The 20215-nt window shown below is 42.1% G+C and overlaps 1 protein-coding gene across 5 annotated transcripts in view; it reads left to right on the top strand.

Annotated features, from left to right (window-relative positions):
• The first annotated feature begins 2601 nt into the window (after nt 1–2601).
• Nucleotides 2602–20215, top strand: part of WASF3 (WASP family member 3) — a 36244-nt gene continuing 18630 nt past the window's right edge. Inside the window, exon 1 of one of the 5 annotated variants that reach the window (XM_072993725.2) lies at nt 2602–2846. The gene's annotated coding sequence lies outside the window, so the exon portion shown is untranslated. Of the gene's footprint in view, nt 2847–3477; nt 3745–20215 lie in introns of those variants that run through there. The other 4 variants (XM_072993726.2, XM_072993727.2, XM_078390016.1 and 1 more) reach the window with 4 other exon arrangements.

The following is a 20215-nucleotide window of genomic DNA, read 5'->3' as shown; positions in this document are numbered from 1 at the left end:
ATGTGGATTCAGCTGAAAACTCTTCTCAAACTCATCAGTGACACAGATGATTAGGAGCTTAGTAAATAGTTTTCTAGATTCTTAATAGCAACAAACATGATGGTATTTATATCACAGGCATGTGATTATGAATAAATATAACTGGCTTGACCTGGATTAGAAACCCATTAGCTCCTTGTGCTCAGTGTTCTGGCTGTCTTTTCCCCCTTCAGCTTTTCATATTCTCCCCTAACCCCACTCATTTACTGCATATGAGTACTAATCATTGTGTCTACTTCCATTTACATGAAAATGGAAACCTGTATTTAGAATTTGGATTACTAATTTCACAATTGCATTCCTCCAATTAATTATTACTGTTATAATAATAGTAATCTCATCTAATAATGTTAGTAAGATGATTTTGCATTCTGCTACATCACCCAGGCAAATTTTCTGAAATATTGATTACAATATACATTGTTGTGTAATAAAACAAAAGGAGAGTTGACAGAAAGCTAGTGGATAGCTGATGAACCACTTAGCATGTAGCTGGAGAAAGATTTCCTATAAGCCCTATTCAGGTGAAACTGAAGGATTCTAACTGTGATGCAGCATAGACATCTGGCATGCTTTATAGAGGAGTCCTGCCAATATCTATAATCTATGATTAGGCAATAATAAAGGCTAATTATCAGTGGGTGCAAATGGGAGAACTGAGTTAAATGTATAAGCAAAACAGTTATTTAAGATGGGGAATTAAGTAGAATCCATGGAAATTTTCATATTTCCAGTTCTTTATTATTTCTGAGATCTATGGAGGTTGGAAGTTTGATTCTCAACTGTACCTCCTTGACAGGAGCTGGAACTCAATGATCCATAGGTTCCCTTACAGGCGCAGCTCTAAAAATATAAAGATTTTAGTTAGGTAATGCCTTTGTGCATACATAGCAATGCCAACAAATCTATCAAGCTGATGACTTTTAGGCAGAGCAGGGGCAGATTAATACAATATGGAGGAACCACTCTACTACCTGCCATTCTTTAATTTGCACCAACAAATCTCAAACCTCTGCTTATGAGTTGTTTTTTTTAAACTAACGACTGTACTGATAATTGCTGGCCAATGCAAAGTGGTCTAAAAGGCTGGTTAGCTTTAAAAATGAGTTTAATCACAAACTACTAATTCCTCCTCTTACTGTTACAAGTGCGAGTTATATTTAACAGAAACTATAAAAGATCAGTTGGTTCTCTTCCTGCTCTCCAAAATCTTACTCACATGCAGTCTGTCCTAATTTCTTCGCAACTCCTAACAAAAAGGCCTTTATTGCAGGGCAAGCTGCAAAGGACAAAAACAGGGGGAAGAGGGGGGGAGGAGGAGAATTCAGGCCATATTGTTTATTCATTTTCAGCGTTCACAGTGCACTATAAGCGCCTATAGGGTTCCTCCTTTCTCTAATCAATATCCTACTCCATCAGCTACTCCGCGCAAGGGGTGCTGACCGTGCTACGTTCTGCAGAAATAATTAAAGCATCCTCTCTGGCCAGACAAGAAGCAAAGCCCGAGAGAAAACTGCTCGGCCTTTAAAGCTGATTTGAGATCTGAATGGTTCAAAGGGCGACAGATGTGCCTTAACAGGAAGACGGCAGGGTTTAAAAAAAATTGGAAGCCAAACGTGGCGTTTGCATCCATAGACGTTTGCTTTCGATTGTGTAGCTTTGAAAAGAGAGGACTGCAACTTGGCGGGGCATTTTCTAGTTTATTCTAAGGTTGTATTTGGGAAAGCGAGGTTACTTGAAGGCTGCAGATTTGTACTGTAACACTTCTCCCCCCCCCCCCCCCGTTCCTCAGACTTAAACTTAATTGAACTGAATGGAATTTAAACAGGCACATAAAGTGGGCAAAAAGGGTCAGCGCGTTTTGATGTTCTCTCTAGTAGTAAATCCTAATACATTTCGTATTTTCTTATTCTAGCATCGATCCTAAAAATCTGTTACGGTGAAATGTCCGATGTTACGCTATGAATGTCTTACAGTCGGATGTGTTTTTAAACATGAGCTGTATCAGCCCTGCTTTGAGAACTGTATAGCGATAATAAGCATGGTAAAACACACCTACCGTGAATTTTATAGAGACCAAGTCCCTCCGTAGATAGATCTTTGCTTTGCTAGTGGGGGGGGGGGGAGCCCATACTCCATGATAAATAAAGAGTTTTGATCTCTATACGTAGGACTACAGAGTAATAAAAAGAAAGCCCCGACCATTCAGGATAGGTTAGAACTCCATGCAATTTCTGTAAATTGCATTAGTACCATTTCTGGAACTTTTTGTGTGTGAGTGAGTGAGAGGGTATATAAATTAAATAAATAATCAAACATCCCTTTGTAAGACGGGTGAGGATCATAAAACAGATTCGAACCTGGTGCCAAATGGACTAGAAAGGCTGGCTTGGGGCTAATAAAAGGACCGTCGGATTTAAAGGGGGGGGGGAATCCTGGCGGTTTTCCTAATCTGCTCGTTCACTGGTTACCATTAATGCCAATCAGAGGGTCTGCACGAATAGTAAACTCCTCTCTCCCCCGTTCTTCGTTGTTTGTCCCACCTCCTTTCTTAGCCTAGATAGGACTACGTGGGCGGGACTAGTTGCTACAAACTCCCGGGAGTGTGTGTGTGTGTGTGGGGGGGGGGGGGCGTACAGGATTAAGTGGACTCGCTGCCCATCTCCAGCCTCTGTCGCTGATTTCGGCCGGGTGGGGGATAAAGGAGGGGGTGGGAGAGAGTTCGGATTGGCAGCCGCTCGCGCGCGCTGCTGCCTGCGCGCGCATGCTTGACTGAGGAGGCAGCAGATGGAATGTGGCGGCGCGAGGTAAGTCGGTGGTTGGGTGGGTGGGGGGCGAGGAGGAGGAGGAGGAGGAGGGGGGCGGCGGGCAGAGCGCGAAGAGGACGTCGCGCGCCCTCACCAAAAAAAGTGCCCCCGTTTTCTCGTCATTTCTCACAACTCTGAGGGGAACGGGGGGGGGGGAAGAGAGGGAAGAAGTAGCCTGCGGTGGCGTTTAATTCGCGTGACTGGTTTCTTAGCTTGGGCGGCAAAGCGACGGTTGGTCCCTCCTCACGATAAATCTCTTTCGGTGAGAGTTGATGACTGAGGACGGTGACGGGCGAAACGGTCTCCATTCCGTTATTCGGTGCTGCCTAGCCTAGGAGGGACGTTAATTTCCTTCCACAGAACACGCACGCAGAGCGCCTCCGCCTTGGGGGGGGGAATTAAGAAGCGGTCGTCAGAGTCCCCTTGAAGGGGGGGCGGGTGAGACGCGGGAGGAGGAGGAGGTCGGGTTGGGGTTTGTGGTTGTCCCCCGCGGCCGACCCAGGTCGCCCAGCCCCCGCCGTAGTGCCACCCCCCCCTCCTGGAGCCATGCCGTCTTCGCCGGGGCTACGGCGTCACTCTTGCCCCTCAGAAAGAGTTGCGGCTCCACCTCCCTCCCCCCTCCCCTCCCCCCGGTTTCCGAAACAAAATGCTTCGTTGGAAGTAGTGGGGAAGGGGGGCGAGGCAGGGAGCGGTGGCGCCCAACCCCTCTCTCCCCCCTCGTCCCGATAAACATTGTCACCCCCCGGGGCTTTTGTGACCCGCTTTGCAGGCGGCATCTCCAGTCTGAAAGAAGCAGATGCTTCTTGGGGAAATGTGCGCTTTTCTTCGCGTCTCCTTCGCGTCTCCTGATCCCCAGATCGAAGTTCTTATTTCTTTGAAAAACCTTGCGATGAACCAGGTAGAACACTTTCAGCTTTCTCTCTTCTAAACACGAAGGGTTGAAAGTAGGTAAATCAAGGCTTGCTCAGTTATTTTCTTCGTGATTTCTTTTTTTTCCATACAGGCATTTTCCTAAACAATTCAAAAAGTTTTAATTTGCAGTGTTTGTCTCAGATTAGGATCTGGGGAAAGTTTTTATTTGGTTAGAAAACAGTTGATTGCGGATATGTTGAGAGGTCACTAAGCTTTGGTGTTGCCATCAGAAACCGAAGAATACTTTTCTGTTATTTTTTTTTAAGTTGCTGTCTTGGGATGTGTGTGTGTGAGAGAGAGAATAAAAGAGGAACTTGAGTTTTTAGTTGGCAGCTAAACTACCGTGGAGAAGTGGAATAAACAAATGTTAGCTAATGCTGAGGTGGAAGGGAATGAGAAGAAATTATTTTATATGTAGGTTACCAGTAGTGGAACATGGGGAGTGCAAGAGAACTAAAGCAAGATTGGGATACCAGAGAGAAAAATAAGTCAGAGTACAAAGAGAGTCATCCTAGCTGTGATGATTTTAAGTAATTAAACATTTTCCCCACCTATTCTGCAGTCCTTCAATGGAATCCATGGAAGCTTCAGGACCTTCAGGGGTGGGGATCAGAATTTTTTTATTCCTGTAAAATTAGGGTGGTTATTCCTGTAAAATTAGGGTGGTTGATGACATAATTTTATGTAGCATAAGACATAGCTCAATTTAGACAAGGTGCTCAATTATAATTAGGAAAATTTAACTATGATTTTGCACTGGGTCTGAATTACAGTAGTTTGTGAACATCTGACAAACCACAATCTGAAATCATTACATGGTTTGTCTTCTGTGTTTTGTGCAAACTGTGATTGATGTATATGAATGGATGTTATTCACCTTCTAATGGATGCTGAACCATATAAATGGGAATAAATGGAAGAAGTTATGAATATGAATGCGTGGAAAACAAAAATGGAACAATAGCTTTAAACTGTGTTTCTACAGTATGGACAGCTCAAGCAGTTTGTCTGGAAACCTGAATTGAACAATTACCTATCCTTTCAATTACTGTTGAATCATTGAAGCTTTACCACTTATAATCTATACTGACTTCCTCAGACAAATTTCAAACACTCCAGTGGAGTTCAGAACATGTACAAAAGCATCTAAAGTAGGTGGACTTTCTCCCATTTAAAGAGTAGCTGAGGACATAAGTAGATATTTTGTTCTCTCTGTACATGTGTTATAGTTACGTTCCTGATGATGTATTTCATGCTGATATACTTGGACATACAGAAAAACAGTAACTGTCAAGTATGTGTGCTTGTTTATTAGTAGGAAAAACAGTATATTGCAGCTGTTAATTACATCAGTAGCAGGCAGAAGAGACTGATGGTAGTCACTGTTCATGAGTACTATGGAAGGATAAATGCTTTCCCCAAGGCACTGTTACATATATGTCAACATCATCTGTGGCTGCTTTGACATAGTAGGACATTCGTCTTCAGCAGATTTTACTGTCTTCTTCATGAGCTGTCAAGGAAAAGTAGATTTAAACTGGTAGCTTCAGGTAAATGATACACAAAGCTCTTCAGCAGGCATTAATATATGCCTCCATTTATTCTTTGGTTTTTTTTCCACTGTCTTTTGCTCAGCCTGGTCCAGATGAACTCTTTTTGCATATGTGGTAATCTAGATGGTAGCCATGTTAGTCTGTTCCTGCTTAAGAGAAACCAAAAATCTTGTAGCACCAATTTTAAAATATTGTTTAGCTTTCATGTGTCCAGGCACACTTTTTCAGATGAATGGAGCAGTTATGGCTTTTTGCATATGTGTATGTGGAGAATATTTCTCTAGTTTCGGCACTAAACCAAGACTTGGCAATAGAAAAGGAAAGAGTAAAAAAGTCACCTAACCAAGGGTATACAATTAGAATTCTTCCTATCTGCTCTTAAAAATCAGCTGGGAGTGATGAAATGGATGCCATGTGAGCAGATGAGGTCTTGCAGGAGATACTGAACACACCCACATCTTGATTGAATAGGCAAGATCACTTCCTTGGAGAGCTCCATTTCCAGTTAGAACCTAGAGCATAACTCCTAAATGATAAAAATTGGAGAATAGGTAGTAGGGCTTAAAAAATTATCTGAACAATCCATTTTTTGCTAATACTTTTCTGTTTTTCCAGTTTCTTCTTTTGAGTATGGTGTCTAATGTAAGGGGCTACAAAAGTCATATAGTCTACACTGTTTGTGCCTGAAATTCAGTACTAGAGATCTGGGAAAAGTGGCCATCCAGCCTCTGCTTTAGAATCCTGTAATGAAAGAGAGATGGGAAGGAAAGGTTGTCAATCCATCTATTGAACAGCTGGCATCAAGAGCTTCTTCCTGTTCACTTTGTTTCTGTTTTGTGCAGCAGCAGAAAACAAATTCAATCAGTATTTGTAGCAACTTTTAAAATATTTGAAGACGATTATAATTTTACCTTCTATTTTTTATTTATTTTTACCCCGCCTATCTGTTGAAAATGATCACTCCAGGCGGCTTCCAGACATATAAACACAATAAAATGTACATATAACAAAAAACCAATATACTATGCACAATAACAATAAGCAGCCAACAATAAGCAGTAGACATATTTTTCAAGATGGCAATATAACAAAAAATAAATGAAAGAAGAAAAGGTTAAATGTTATCTGGAGGGAAAGCCTGCTTGAACATCCAAGTTTTGAGATGGGTCTTAAAAATACCCAGCAACGGGGCCTCACGAATCTCTGGAGGAAGGTTGTTCCAGAGGTGAGGAGCCACCGCAGAGAAGGCCCGATTTCTTGTTTTTTCCTTACGGGCCTCCCTCGGCGTCAGGCTCCTCAGCCTCACCTCCTGACTCAATCGAGTGATACGGGTAGTTCTTGGTGGGAGTAGGCGTTCCACCAAGTATCGAGACCCTAAACCATTTAGGGCTTTGTACGTAAGCATCAACACTTTGAAGTCAATGCGGAACCGAATGGGCCACTAATGCAGTGCTGCCAGAGTGGGTGAGATGTGTTGGTATTTTTTCACTCCACTAAGTAGTCTGGCCGCTGCATTCTGCACCACCTGGAGTTTCCGCAACAGCCTCAAAGGCAGCCCCACGTAGAGCGCATTACAGTGGTCTAATCTTGAGATTACGAGTGCATGCACCAAGGTAGTGAGCGCCCCAACATCGAGATAGGACTGCAGCTGGGCTATCCGCCGAAGGTGAAAAAAGGCGGTACGGACCACCGACGCCACCTGAGTTTCCATAGTGAGCGCCGAGTCCAGATGGATCCCCAAGATGTGGACCCTGTCCTTGGCAGCAAGAGTAACCCCCCCCAAAAGAGAGGGAGTTTCCCAGGCCCCCAACTGTGGGGGCGCCCACCCTCAGTGCCTCCGTCTTGTCCGGGTTCAGCCTCAGCCTATTTTCCTGCATCCATTGCAGTACAGTCCCCAGGCAGCGCTAAAGGGACAGAATGGCATCTCCTGTGGTTGGTGAAAAGGAGATGTAGAGCTGAGTGTCATCAGCGTACTGGTGATACGATGCTCCACACCCCCTGATGACCCCACCCAGCGGCCTCATATAGATGTTAAACAGCATTGGGGAGATAATCGATCCCTGTGGAACCCCACAATTGAGACTCCATGGGGCCAAAACACTCTCCCCAAGCTGTACTCTCTGGGGGCGGTCCTCCAAGAAGGAACAGAGGCAGGTCAGTGCCAGGCCACCAATTCCCAGCTCAGAGAGCCTCCCCAGGAGTATACCGTGGTCAATGGTATCAAAGGCCGCTGAGATGTCGAGGAGGACCAGCAGAGACACTTTGCCCCTGTCAGCCTCCCTCAACAGGTCATCACACAGGGCAACCAATGCCATTTCTCTACCATGGCATGGCCTGAAGCCCAACTGAAATGGATCCAGGGCATCTGTTTCATCTGAGTGCGCCTGGAGCTGGTCGGCCACTACCCTCTCGACCACTTTGCTTAAGAAAGAAACATTGGCGACGGGCTTATAATTGCCAATTTCATCCGCCGCCAAACTGGGTTTCTTCCTAATGGGCCTAAATGAGTGTCTCCTTGAGGGCAGATGGAAACCTGCCCTCAAGGGAATAATCTATTCTCTTGATTAATAAATTCTATTCAGTGCCCTACTCCCTACTTTATCATTTTTGTGTGATCAGACCAGGCAGGCTAGTCTTTGCTCCCAACGAGCATCAATGAGCCTTGGGCACCCACAGCCCTGATGCTGGTTCACCATTTGTCCTTTCTTGCACCACATGTGATAGGTAGTAGCCACTGCACACTGGGAACACCCCATGAGACCTTATATTGTAGCTCGCATTGTTGAAAAACATAATGTAGGCCATGATAGAACCGTATCAGAACACATAGTGCATCACAATTTGCTGTGCATGTGGCTGCATAGCCACAGAGAATTCAGAGTGCCCATGATGATCCTGTCCCCCACCAAAAGCACCTACAGTGGGGCATGAGCATCAGAACTCGACCATGTAGCAATGGAAGAAGGTTAATCTGATGAATCATGTTTTCTTTTAGGTTGGGTGGATGGCTGGATGCATGTGCATAATTTATTGGGGAAGAGGTGGCAGTAGGATGCACTATGGGGAGAAGGCAGGCTGACAGAGGTGGTGTTATGCATTGGGCAATCTTATTTTGGGAAACCTTGGGTCTTGGCATTTCTGGGGATATTACTTTGACACGTACCACCTACCTAGAGATTGTTGCCATCCATGTACATCCCTTCATGGCAATGGTGTTCCCTGATAGCAGTGGCCTCTTTCATCAGGATAATGCAGCCTGCCACACTTGAGAGAAAATGTTCAGGAATGGTTTGAGGAACATGACAAAGAGTTCAAGGTGTTTCCTTAGTCTCCAAATTCCCCAGATCTCAATCTGATTGAGCATCTATGGGATGTGCTAGGAGCACCAAATCCGATCCATGGTGGTCCCAATTCACAACTTGCAGTAAAGGATATACTGCTAATGTCTTGATGCTAGATACCACAGGACACATTCAGAGGTGTTGTGGAGTCCATTCCTTGAAGCATCGCAACTGTTTAGGCAGCATGAGGGAGACCTACTCAATATTAGGCAGGTGGTTTTACTGTTGTGGCTGATCAGTATGTGTTATGCTGCATCAAAAAGGAAAATAAAAAATTGGAAATAAAAACATCCTAACTTTAATTAGGTCATATTATAACGCTCCCAAGTCAGTTTTTGTGTCCAAGTCTGGCAGGAGTCCTTGGCTTGCATTTTTCTCTTTAACCTTGGTGATATTGATTAAGTTTGCATCTTTTAATTGCTCTTAACTGAATTACCACTTACGGAACTTAATCCATAATGGAAATCTTTAAATGATCAAATTACAAAGTGTAGAGCCCAGATGAATACTTATGCATTTGCTTTGTTTGAGAAAGACCACTTTTAAAGACACAAAGACAAAAAGCTAAACTGATACGCCTACTATTTAGTAAATAGATTGGGACTTCAGTGGAGAGATAGGTGCCAATGCTGTTTTAAGATAACTTTCCAAAATGTAAATGTATCATTTATAAGCCACTCTCTGCTTTTATATTGAAATGAAAGGCAGAGTGTAAAGACTGTAAATAATCAAACTCTCAAAAGGCTGATGTAGGTTATAAAGCAAGTTTAATATTTGATATTTAAAATATAAAATAAAACATTCCAATGCAAGTTAATAAGAAATGAGTCACCCAGGACAAATGTTACTATCTTGCATAGATTCCTTTTTATGTTTTTATTTCCTTCCTTGGGTGTTCATGCACATCATAGTTTTACTCTATTAGTTTTTTCCTGTACCCTTTCTAGAAAATATATGAAATGCTTACTGTGTCTGTCATACCCTAAAAAAGAGAGGAATGATTTTGTTACCAAGTATCCTTTAGTATGGGGGTGGGTGGGTAGTACATTGTGTGTGATTCTGTATGTGTCCATGTGTGCACTAGGTCTGCTACTTTATTTCAACCACCAAATTGTACCTTGTTTTTCCTTTGAAAGTAGAGTGTATTGATTCTGTGCCAGGATTTGTTACTTTAATGCAATAGTGGCTGTTTTTTTGTGAGATTATGATTCTTCCTTCCTTCCAACCCAATTGTTTTCCTCTTGCTTGCAGAAGGAAACCCATGCTCCATTCCCCCAAGAAACAGTCTTTTTTACCGTGTGTTGCTGAAATCCCGTTGCTGCATAAAACTGATGTCATCGGCATCAATTTTTTTCAAACTTTTTTGAATGAAAGCCTTTGAGAATACATTTTTGAATTTTCTCCCTAAGCCTCTGAGAATCCTGTGAAATCCTTTTCACTATTAAAAAGCTATGGGATGGGAAGGGGGAATCTTTAATTACTGGAAATTGCTGCTTGTGATGGTCCTGGCAGCAGATTTTCCCTCTTCAATTCTGTGACTTCCCAACTGTGAAAGGGATTCCGTGGGACCCTCAGGATTGTAGAGAGAGAAATCAGGAATGTTTAATGATCACCACTGCTGGTGACATCATCATTCTTAAGCAATGTACATTGCAGCAACAGAATTTCAGCCTGTATGTGCTTCCTAAGGCTTTGTGGACAATCTTGATATTCTGGAACTTGTAGATCTATAAAATGTTGCTTCCTCAAGTGATTTCAAATGGTTCTGAAGAGAGTGAAGAACTTGTTTTGAAGTTGGCTAGTAGAATATGGATTTTGGACTGTTTCTTGGTCAACACATCTATCTCTGTGTTCTACATCGTTAGTCGCTTGCACATGTCATACTGGTACAAATTTTTCTTGGACACAAGATATGTGATTATTTCCATTGAAAATAGCTGCTGCTTGAAGACATCAACATTGTCTATCATAATGGTGGAATTTGTGTCATGGGAAAAAAAATTCGATCTCTCCTTGCCGCCAAACACCTGCAAAATTGCACATTCAGTCAAATGTTAAATGTTCGAACTTGATGTAGTTTGGGTTTCAAAAGAAAATACAGTCTGAACACTACAGTGTTCTCTTATATATGCAGGATACAGTGCCCAGACCGTTGACCTCTGTACAGTGGACCATCGACTTACGGAATTAATCTGTATTGGAATGGTGGCTGCAGGTCGAAAAGTCCGTAGGTCGAGGGTCCATTTCCCTTAGGAATGCATTGAAAACCATTTAATCTGTTCTAGCCAGAGGAAAAAAAATCCCGGGCTTCCAAAGCTGCACCTGCTGCCCTCTGCCTTCTGTCCCCGCTACCCCCTGCCTTCTGTCCCCGCAGGGACAGGAGGCAGAGAGCACTGGGGACAGGAGACAAGAGGGCAGCGGGTGCAGCTTTCGAAGCTCGGCAAGCCGGAAGCCAGCAGTGGGCGCGGAGGTCGGGAAGCCGGCAGTGGGCACAGAGCGGCTTTCAACTTGCCGGGCTTCGAAAGCTGCACCTGCTGCCTTCTTGTCTCCTGTCCCTGGTGCCCTCTGCCTCCTGTCCACGGGGACAGGAGACAAGAGGGCAGCGGGTGCAGCTTTCAAAGCCTGGCAAGCTGAAAGCCGGCAGCAGGCACGGAGGTCGGGAAGCTGGCAGCCGGGTGGAGTAGCTTTCGGCTTGCCAGGCTTCAAAAGCTGCCCTCTGCCTCCTGTCCCCGTGGGGATTGGAGGCAGAGGGCAGCGGGGGTGGCTTTGAATTTCCCACCCTTTCCCCCTGCCTATCGTAGGTTGAAGCTCCAGCTGCAAGTCAAACCAAAATTTTGCGGGTGGAGCTTTTTGTACCTTGAAATTTTTGTAAATACGGACCTTCGTAAGTCGAGGGTCCACTGTATCTGGAACTGCATGTTCTCACGGATTTCTATAGAAGGATCTTTGAAAGTCAATGAGCTTTTGATATCCAGCAGAATGTAAATATCAGGGGCCTATATTTCTGTACCTGAGCCAAAGATGTTTTTTAAACCACAATTTAAAACAGCAGTTCATTGTACTTTGTTGTTGTTTTGTGCTCTTCCTGTAGTATCAAGATGGTATTATTGAAAAGCAAGAGATTGGTGTTCGTGTTTTCCTTTACCAGTAGTTTGCCACAGCCCTACATACAACATAAAAGGGCATCTCCTTGTGGCCTTTGTCCTGCCCCTTTGTATGTTGCATACAGGGGTCTTTTGTCCATGAGTTTAGGATTCTATACAGTGGACCCTCTACGTACGGAATTAATCCGTATTGGAACGGTGGCTGCAGGTCGAAAATTCTGTAGGTCGAGGCTCCATTGACCTACAATACATTGAAAACCGATTAATCCGTAACCAGCCGTTTTTGTTCCATTTTGGGTTTTTTTCCAGTCTAGGTCGATTCTCTGGCTGCAAGTCGAACCTAAATTTTGCAGCCAGAGAAGTCTGTAACTGGAAAATTCTGTAAGTGGAGCCATCTTTTAAGTTGAGAGTCCGCTGTAGTAGATTGTGGAAGTGATCCCCTTCAGATACGGAGGAGAGGGTCTGCTGTATCAAAGATTTCAAAACAGGTGAGTTGACTAAATTGAGGACAGCATTTTAAATCTAAAGACATTGAAAGCAAACTTTGCGGGTTTAACAGTGATTTGTGCCTATAAATTTAATTTAGAAGAAGTGTGTGGTGGTATAGAACAGATTCTGGATTCTGCTTGTCCCCTTTTGTGTATTAACAGCCATCTGGAAATTACTACGTGCAGATAAACTGTCCTTACATTTAAGAACAGGATTAACTTGTTAGCATCTTCTTGTGTTCTGTAATCCATTCACTGTGAAAGAACAACAATGCGAAATGATGTTTATATCTTGTGAAGAGGCAGGTGAATACCTGCATATTCCAAGATGCTATGTAGGACTGGAGAAGGGGTCTAGCAAATAATAAAATGTTGGCCTGTCTTCTCTATGCCTTTAACTTTATTCCAGAAAGCTATAGTCACAGTATTCTGTAGAGACAAATTAATATAGTAGGTTGTGTCTGCTGCTGGGTTTATTTGGCTTCCATTTGTATTTCTTGTTATCAGAACAAAAACAAAAAGCAAAGTATGACTCAGAACATTTCTCTGTTGTCCTGAAGAGATAAACGTGTACTTATGTAATGTCGGAGTAATTAGGAGAGGTGAAAATTTATTTATATTCGTTGCCTGAAGCTCTTTTGCCCAGATTTGGATTGGAGACTTTTTTTAAAATGAAGAAAACTGCTGTTGTATTTGTGGAAGCTTGAAAGAGAGTGCTAGGGCTACCTGCTTCATTCAGAGAACTTCAAGAGGTCTGTGGAGCCTTGGGGAATACAATTTCCTTTAAATAGCACCTGACCTTGGGTAACAGCATTGTCAGCATCCACCAGGTATCCAGGATGCTGGTCATAGCTACAAGCATGGTGATATCCAACAACATCAACCATGTGAGATGTGGTAGGCAGTGGAAAACTATCTCATTGCATTTTCCAAATATAATCATAATCACTAGACAGAAATGTATGACCCTCAGTCTCATGCAGAACTCTTACACAACAGAATAAGAGTACAGTATTATAAAAAAAATACTGGAAACACTTTTATTAAAAATATGCTTTTAATTCGGAAGAAGTATAAGGGTAATGAAAGGGATAATAAGTAAAATTTAAAAAATATTATTGGATGCAGAAGATCAACAGGATTGTCCTAAAACATGGGGATATCATTTGGGAGAAGAAGTAAGCACCGAGGTTTGGAATAAAATATGAATGTGATTGGGTTTGGATATGACACTAAGCAGTTCTCCTTTTCTGACCGCATTAATCACAGGAGACATATTTTTATCAACCAAACATTTACTTTCACTCAAAGGAGGGAAATGAACAATAACGTCTGTACTGTAGGTCTGACGGGACCAGCCATCAACATGGGATCAGTCCACAACATGGAAAGTCCACTAACGTCTTCATTCTCCTTCAATGTGGAGACACTCCAAATCTCTCCTTGTCTGTGGGTCTTCTCAAAGGATTGCTCCTCACCGTGCATATAGTTCCACAACACGGATGGCGAGCCCAATCTCACTCTCATGATGTTTGGGTCACTAGAATTGGTTCTGGGTGGATCTTTCCCTCACGGAAACACATATACGGTCCATTCTAGGGGGTTGGGCTCCCCTAATTATATCTCCAAACCTTGACTTTCATGTTCCCACATGTGCCCTCCACCTCTTTCTCTCCTCCCTCTCTGCCCAGTATGCTAAAGACATAAGGTTCCTCTTCATCTCTTCTCTTTACACTCCCTTCCTCCTTTTCCCCTCTCTCCAGACTGATCCACACCTCTAAACCCCAATTCCTATTTTTTTTCTCCTCCCTCCTCCTCTGTCATTAAAAATCCCTCTGTCCTATCCTCTCTTTTCCCCACCTTTTCTCCTTGTCCTATAGTTAAATTCTTCATTTTGGTGAGTAAGACAAATTCCCAGACGTTAGTTCCTTCTGCCCCAGATGACTGAGGGGACAGCTCGTTGCTAGGTTTAAAAGACATTGTACCTCTTCACACGTCTCCCCGACAACTGTGCCGTCGTCTCTTCATCCGTGAAGGCCCATGTAGCCTGCCAAGAAAAATAATCAGCATTAGCATGACCACCCCCTTTTTTTATAACAAACCTCAAACGCAAATGGTTGTAAACATAAATACCATCAAGTTAACCGAGGATTCTATCCAACCATTGAAATGGTGCATGATCCATAATTAAAGGAGCTCCCAGCAAATAATATTTTAAAGTTTGCATTGTGAACTTCACTGCTGACGCCTCTTTTTCTATGGTTGTGTATCTTGAGGTGATAACTTCTTACTCAAATACATCACTGGGTATTCTACCCCACCCTTCATTTGTGCCAACACAGCTCCTATCCCTCTACCTGAAGTGTCAGTTTGTACAATGAAAGGTATTGAAAAGTTGGGCGCATAACAACTGGGCACCGAGTTCAAAATCTCTTTCAGGTGTTTGAAAGAGATTTTCTCCACCTCTCCCCATGTGATTTTCCTAGCTAATTGTTTCTTAGTTAAATCAGTGAGGAGGGCCGCTATTTGAGTGAAATTTGGGATAAATTGTCTATAATATCCTGCTAGTCCCAGAAACCACTGTATTTCTCTCTTGGTCTCAGAGTAAGGCCACTCAGAAACTTTCTCTACTTTATCCTGAACAGGTTGGATCTTGCCTTCTTTCACATGAAATCCTAAAAATTTCACCCTGAGCAATTTTACTCTTGGATGGATTCACACTCAGCTGGGCCTTCCTCTACTCATTTAGCAGTCTCCTTAAATGTTCTTCCCAACTACCACTATAAATCAATATATTCAATATAGGCAGCTGCATATTCTTGTACAGGTTCTAACACTGTATCCATTAACCTCTGGAATGTTAATTGCTGCTCCGTGTAGCCCAAAAGACATACATGTAAACTGATATAAACCATTGAGAGTGACAAAAGCAGTTTTTTCTTTATCAGCTGACCTCAGAAGAAACTGCCAGTAACCCTTGGTCAAATGTAGGGAGGATAAGAATTTTGCCTTACCGAATCTTTCCAATAAATCTTCTACCATTGGCATTGGGTAAGCGTCAAACTTTGATATCACATTTAGTCTCCTAAAATCTATACACAACCTCACACTTCTGTCAGGTTTAGGAACAACCACAGGATAACTCCTCCATGGACTATTAGAAGGTTCTATCACTCCCAACTTCAACATTTCCCTTACTTCTTGATTTATAGTATCTTTGAGGTGATGGAGCCAATTACATCCCCCTGTCCTGGTTGCTATCTGTGTGGAAGTATTGATCTGATGATCTATCATAGAAGTTAAGCTAGGTTTGTTGGAAAAGACATCTGAAAATTCTTTCTCCAAAGCCCTTAATTGGAAAATCTGAGCTGTTCCCAACCCTTCATCGATGCATATTTCTTCAGGTGTTTGCATACAAACTAATGCTTCTGGTCCTAAGTCGTCATCTTCCATTTCTCCCCAAAAGACCTCTCATTCTCTCCATTCTTTAAGTACATTTACATGGAAATTCCCTACCTTCTTCTTCCTATCTTGCATAGCTATTTCATAATCTATTGGTCCTACTTGTCTTATAACTTCATAAGGACCTTGCCATTTCGCGAAAAGTTTTGCCCCTTCAGGAGGTAGCAGTAACAAAACCTGCCCTGGATCAAATTGTCTAGGTTTTACCTTCAGGTCATATCTCTTCTTCTGCACTTGTTGAACTTCCCTCAAATGGGTTTTAGCCATTTCTGCTACCTTCGCTAGATGTTCTTTCATCTCTATTACTTGTTTGACTGCTATCTGTGATTCATCTTCGCCACTTTCCCATTTTTCGTTTACTAGATCTAATATTCCTCGAGGATTCCACCCATACATCATCTCAAAGAGGGAGAACCCTGTTGATGCTTGTGGTACCTCTCATGGCAAACATCAAATGAGCAATCACTAAATGCCATCTTCCTGGTTTCTCTAACACTAGCTTCTTCACACATCCCCTTTAAAGTCTTATTAAATCTTTCTACTAGTCCATTCATGTGAGGATGCTACACAGTGGTGCGTACTGGTTTTAAAAGGCACTACATTTCTCTTAAAGGTTTGGCTCATAAAATTAGTGCCTTGATCAGTTAACACCTCTTTGGGAAATCCTAACCTTGAAAACACCCGAATTAATTCCCTATCTAGTACTTTAGCTGTGGTAGTTCTAAGAGGAATAGCTTCTGGATATCGAGTGACATAGTCTACCAAGACTAAGATGTGGGTATGTTCCCTAGCAGACTTGGGTAAGGGTCCTACTATGTCTAACCCTATTCTATTGAAAGGGTGATCTACTAAAGGCCCAGAACCGCTCCTGGTCTCAGTTTGGCTTGAGTTATCTTGACATTCTTGGCATGTTTTACAATATTCTTCTATTTCTCTTCCCATCCCTGGCCACCAAAACCTTTGCCCCATATGTGGTCCCATTTCTGAGCTACCAGATTCCAGCCATGGATATATCATGATCTATTTGTCTTAGGGCTTGTCTCCATTTCTGTGGTACTGCTAACTGCCTTATCCCTTCCTTATTTATTCAGTACAGTAAACCCTCAACTTACGAACGGCCCTAGTTACGAACATTTCGACTTACAAACTGCTCTGATAGGAAAATATGGACTCAACTTGTGAACCTGTTAGTGCGGGGAAGGCAGGGAAAGCAGGAAATTTGAACTTTCAGTTAGCAAAGAGGCTGCTTGTCTGCTTCCTCGCTCGTCCAAGCGGTTAGAGAGTGGGAAGAGAGACCTGGGACTACCTGGTATTGTCATTTTTAAATATAAAATTTAGTTTAAAAGGTGCTTTGTTTGGGTTAAATGGTGCTTGGGTAAAAGGGAGCTCGGTTTGAGTTATAAAACCTGCTTGGGTAAAAATGTGCTTGGTTGCTTTAAAAGCTGCTTGTTTTGATTTAAAAGGTGCTTGGTTAAAAAGGTGCCTGTTTTGATGTAAAAGGTGCTTGATTTTAAAAGTGTTCTTTTTAAACAGTGTTTGTTCATTCCCTCCGTGGTTTTCTGCCTTTTTTTAACCTACGCCATCTTAGGTTTTTTTTTAAAAAAATCTGCCCCTAGTGGTAGGAATGGATTAACCGGCTTTGCATTAGTTCCTATGGGAACTAATGCTTCCATTTACAAACCACCCCTCAACCTAAGAACCAAAAACAGCCGGAACGGATTAATTGGTTTTCAGTGCATTCCTATGGGAAATGCTGATTCGAGTTACAAACTTTTCGACGTACTAACTTCCTTCTGGGACAGATTAAGTTTGTAAGTCGAGGGTTGACTGTACAACAATCCTTCCTTCACCTCACAATGATCAAGGGGATGGCTCATTGCTAGGTTTGAGAGACATCTTAACCTCTTCTTCACAATGGGATACAAGAATATTGAAATCTCTGTAAGGATAAAGGACATTTTTATTAGTTTGGAGATGATACTTAACTACAATGAAATTAAATCAAATAGATATTAATTACTCTTAAGTTGTGTTGAAGAGGATGGCAGAAAATAGTTACTTATTTTCATATGTGGTGAGAATGTAAGAATATATTTTAATTTTGGCAATTGGTTTTGAGAAACCTATATGTGGGACAGGAAGCAACAGTTAGAACTGGATATGGAACAACGGATTGGTTCAAAATTGGGAAAGGAGTATGACAAGGCTGTATATTGTCACCCTGCTTATTTAACTTATATGCAGAATACATCATGCGGAAGGCTGGACTGGAGGAATCCCAAGCTGGAATTAAGATTGCAGGAAGAAATATCAACAACCTCCGATATGCAGATGATACCACTCTGATGGCGGAAAGTGAGGAGGAACTAAAGAACCTTGTAATGAGGATGAAAGACGAGAGTGCAAAAAACGGTCTGAAACTCAACATCAAAAAAACTAAGATCATGGCCACTGGTCCCATCACCTCCTGGGAAATAGAAGGGGAAGATATGAAGGCAGTGACAGATTTTACTTTCTTGGGCTCCATGATCACTGCAGATGGAGACAGCAGCCACGAAATTAAAAGACGCCTGCTTCTTGGGAGGAAAGCAATGACAAACCTTGACAGCATCTAAAAAGCAGAGACATCACCTTGCCAACAAAAGTCCGAATAGTCAAAGCTATGGTTTTTCCTGTAGTGTTGTATGGAAGTGAGAGCTGGACCATAAAGAAAGCTGACCGCCGAAGAATTGATGCCTTTGAATTGTGGTGCTGGAGGAGACTCTTGAGAGTTCCCTGGACTGCAAAGAGAACAAACCTATCAATTCTAAAGGAAATCAACCCTGAGTGCTCATTGGAAGGACAGATCCTGAAGCTGAGGCTCCAGTACTTTGGCCATCTCATGAGAAGAGAAGACTCCTTGGAAAAGACTTTGATGCTGGGAAAGTGTGAAGGCAAGAGGAGAAGGGGACGACCGAGGATGAGATGGTTGGACAGTGTCATCGAAGCAACCAACATGAATTTGACACAACTCCGGGAGGCGGTGGAAGATAGGAGGACCTGGCGTGCTCTGGTCCATGGGGTCACAAAGAGTCGGACATGACTAAACGACTGAACACAATTGGTTTTCAAAGAAATAAATGAAGTAACTAAATTAAATTCAGTGTTATGCCCTAAAATAGTGCTCTTATCAGTATTGGATAAGGAGCAGTGTAATTAGACAAAGAATTAATTTCAAATTTATTTACAGTGGCAAGATTTAATGGTAGCTGGGAATTGGAAAAGAAAGTACAAATGTTCATTAAATGAATATATAAAGAAGTTTGGAGTATTGAAAAATGAATGTGTAATACTAAAGCAAAGAACTGATTGATAAATAAGAATATATTTATAGATATTTGGAGAGAATTTTGTATCAATAAAGAGGAAGGAATGTGTACTTTTACAAGAGTCAATCCAATTTTAGAAGGGGAATGCGGCTCCATAATGGGAGGAATCCTCTCATTTTTCTGGTTTTTCTATAACCTTTCTCTTGTCATAGGATTGGAAATTTACCTATCTTTTCTGATCAGCAAAGTAATTCAGTTTTATTTTTATATGCTGTCTATAGGGGTGTTTTGGTTCTGTAATATGTTCTCAGATTGAGCCTGTGAAAATCCTGGTATGATCCAAAGAGAACTCATGCTTCTTGTGTACAGCAGCCGTTCTTGACTTTTCTGTGGCTATCTCCCCCACCCCCCCAAGACCTCTTCTCAGGTTCAGGGGATCCACTGTCAAACAAATATATGATATGAACAGATAAACATAAAATCATTTATTATTGAACATCAAGAAACACAAACATTCCAACATAACTTGACAGAACTTTAAAAGACAGTACAGAATTAAACATCTGTTAGGCTTAATGCGATCCTTCTACTTGGTGCTTTTCTGCAAGTTTCATGATACCAGCTCCAAATTAGTCAATGACAGTCAGAGGTCACCTCTTGTTGCAATATCAGTTTTGTTCCATAATTTGTCAAGGAAACTCCTTTGCTGGATCTGCACTCAGCCAAATATGTTGAAGGAAAGGCAATAAAAATATTTGGGCTGTCTGCTACAGTGTTGGAAATGTATTCAGCAGATTACTCTTGATCCAAAATCTTTTTGAAACTGATTATTCTGATGATGTGCATTTAAATCACTCTGAAAATCAATCAAATTCTCTTGAATTTCTGCCTCAACTTGCATGGGTTGTACTTCAAATGGATTCAAAATCTTATCTGGGAGGGCAGTCCCTTCTCCGTGTAGAGTGTTGTATAGAATTTTCCAGTATTTTTAAAACAGCTTTTAAATTTGTAAAATTCTTCCCCATTTTATTCTTAAGACTTTGAATGTAATTTATCTTTCTCTCGCCAGTTTACAGTGGTTCTTCGACTTATGAGCTTAATCCATTCCAGAAGATGGTTGTAACTCAAAATGGTTGTAAATCGAAGCACCATTTCCCATAGGAATGCAGTGAAATGTGATTAATCCATTCCAGCCGGGGGG

Source organism: Pogona vitticeps, chromosome 3 (assembly GCF_051106095.1).
Source record: "Pogona vitticeps strain Pit_001003342236 chromosome 3, PviZW2.1, whole genome shotgun sequence".
In the NCBI taxonomy this organism is placed as follows: Eukaryota; Metazoa; Chordata; class Lepidosauria; order Squamata; family Agamidae; genus Pogona; species Pogona vitticeps.
This window is presented reverse-complemented; position numbering and strand designations above follow the sequence as displayed.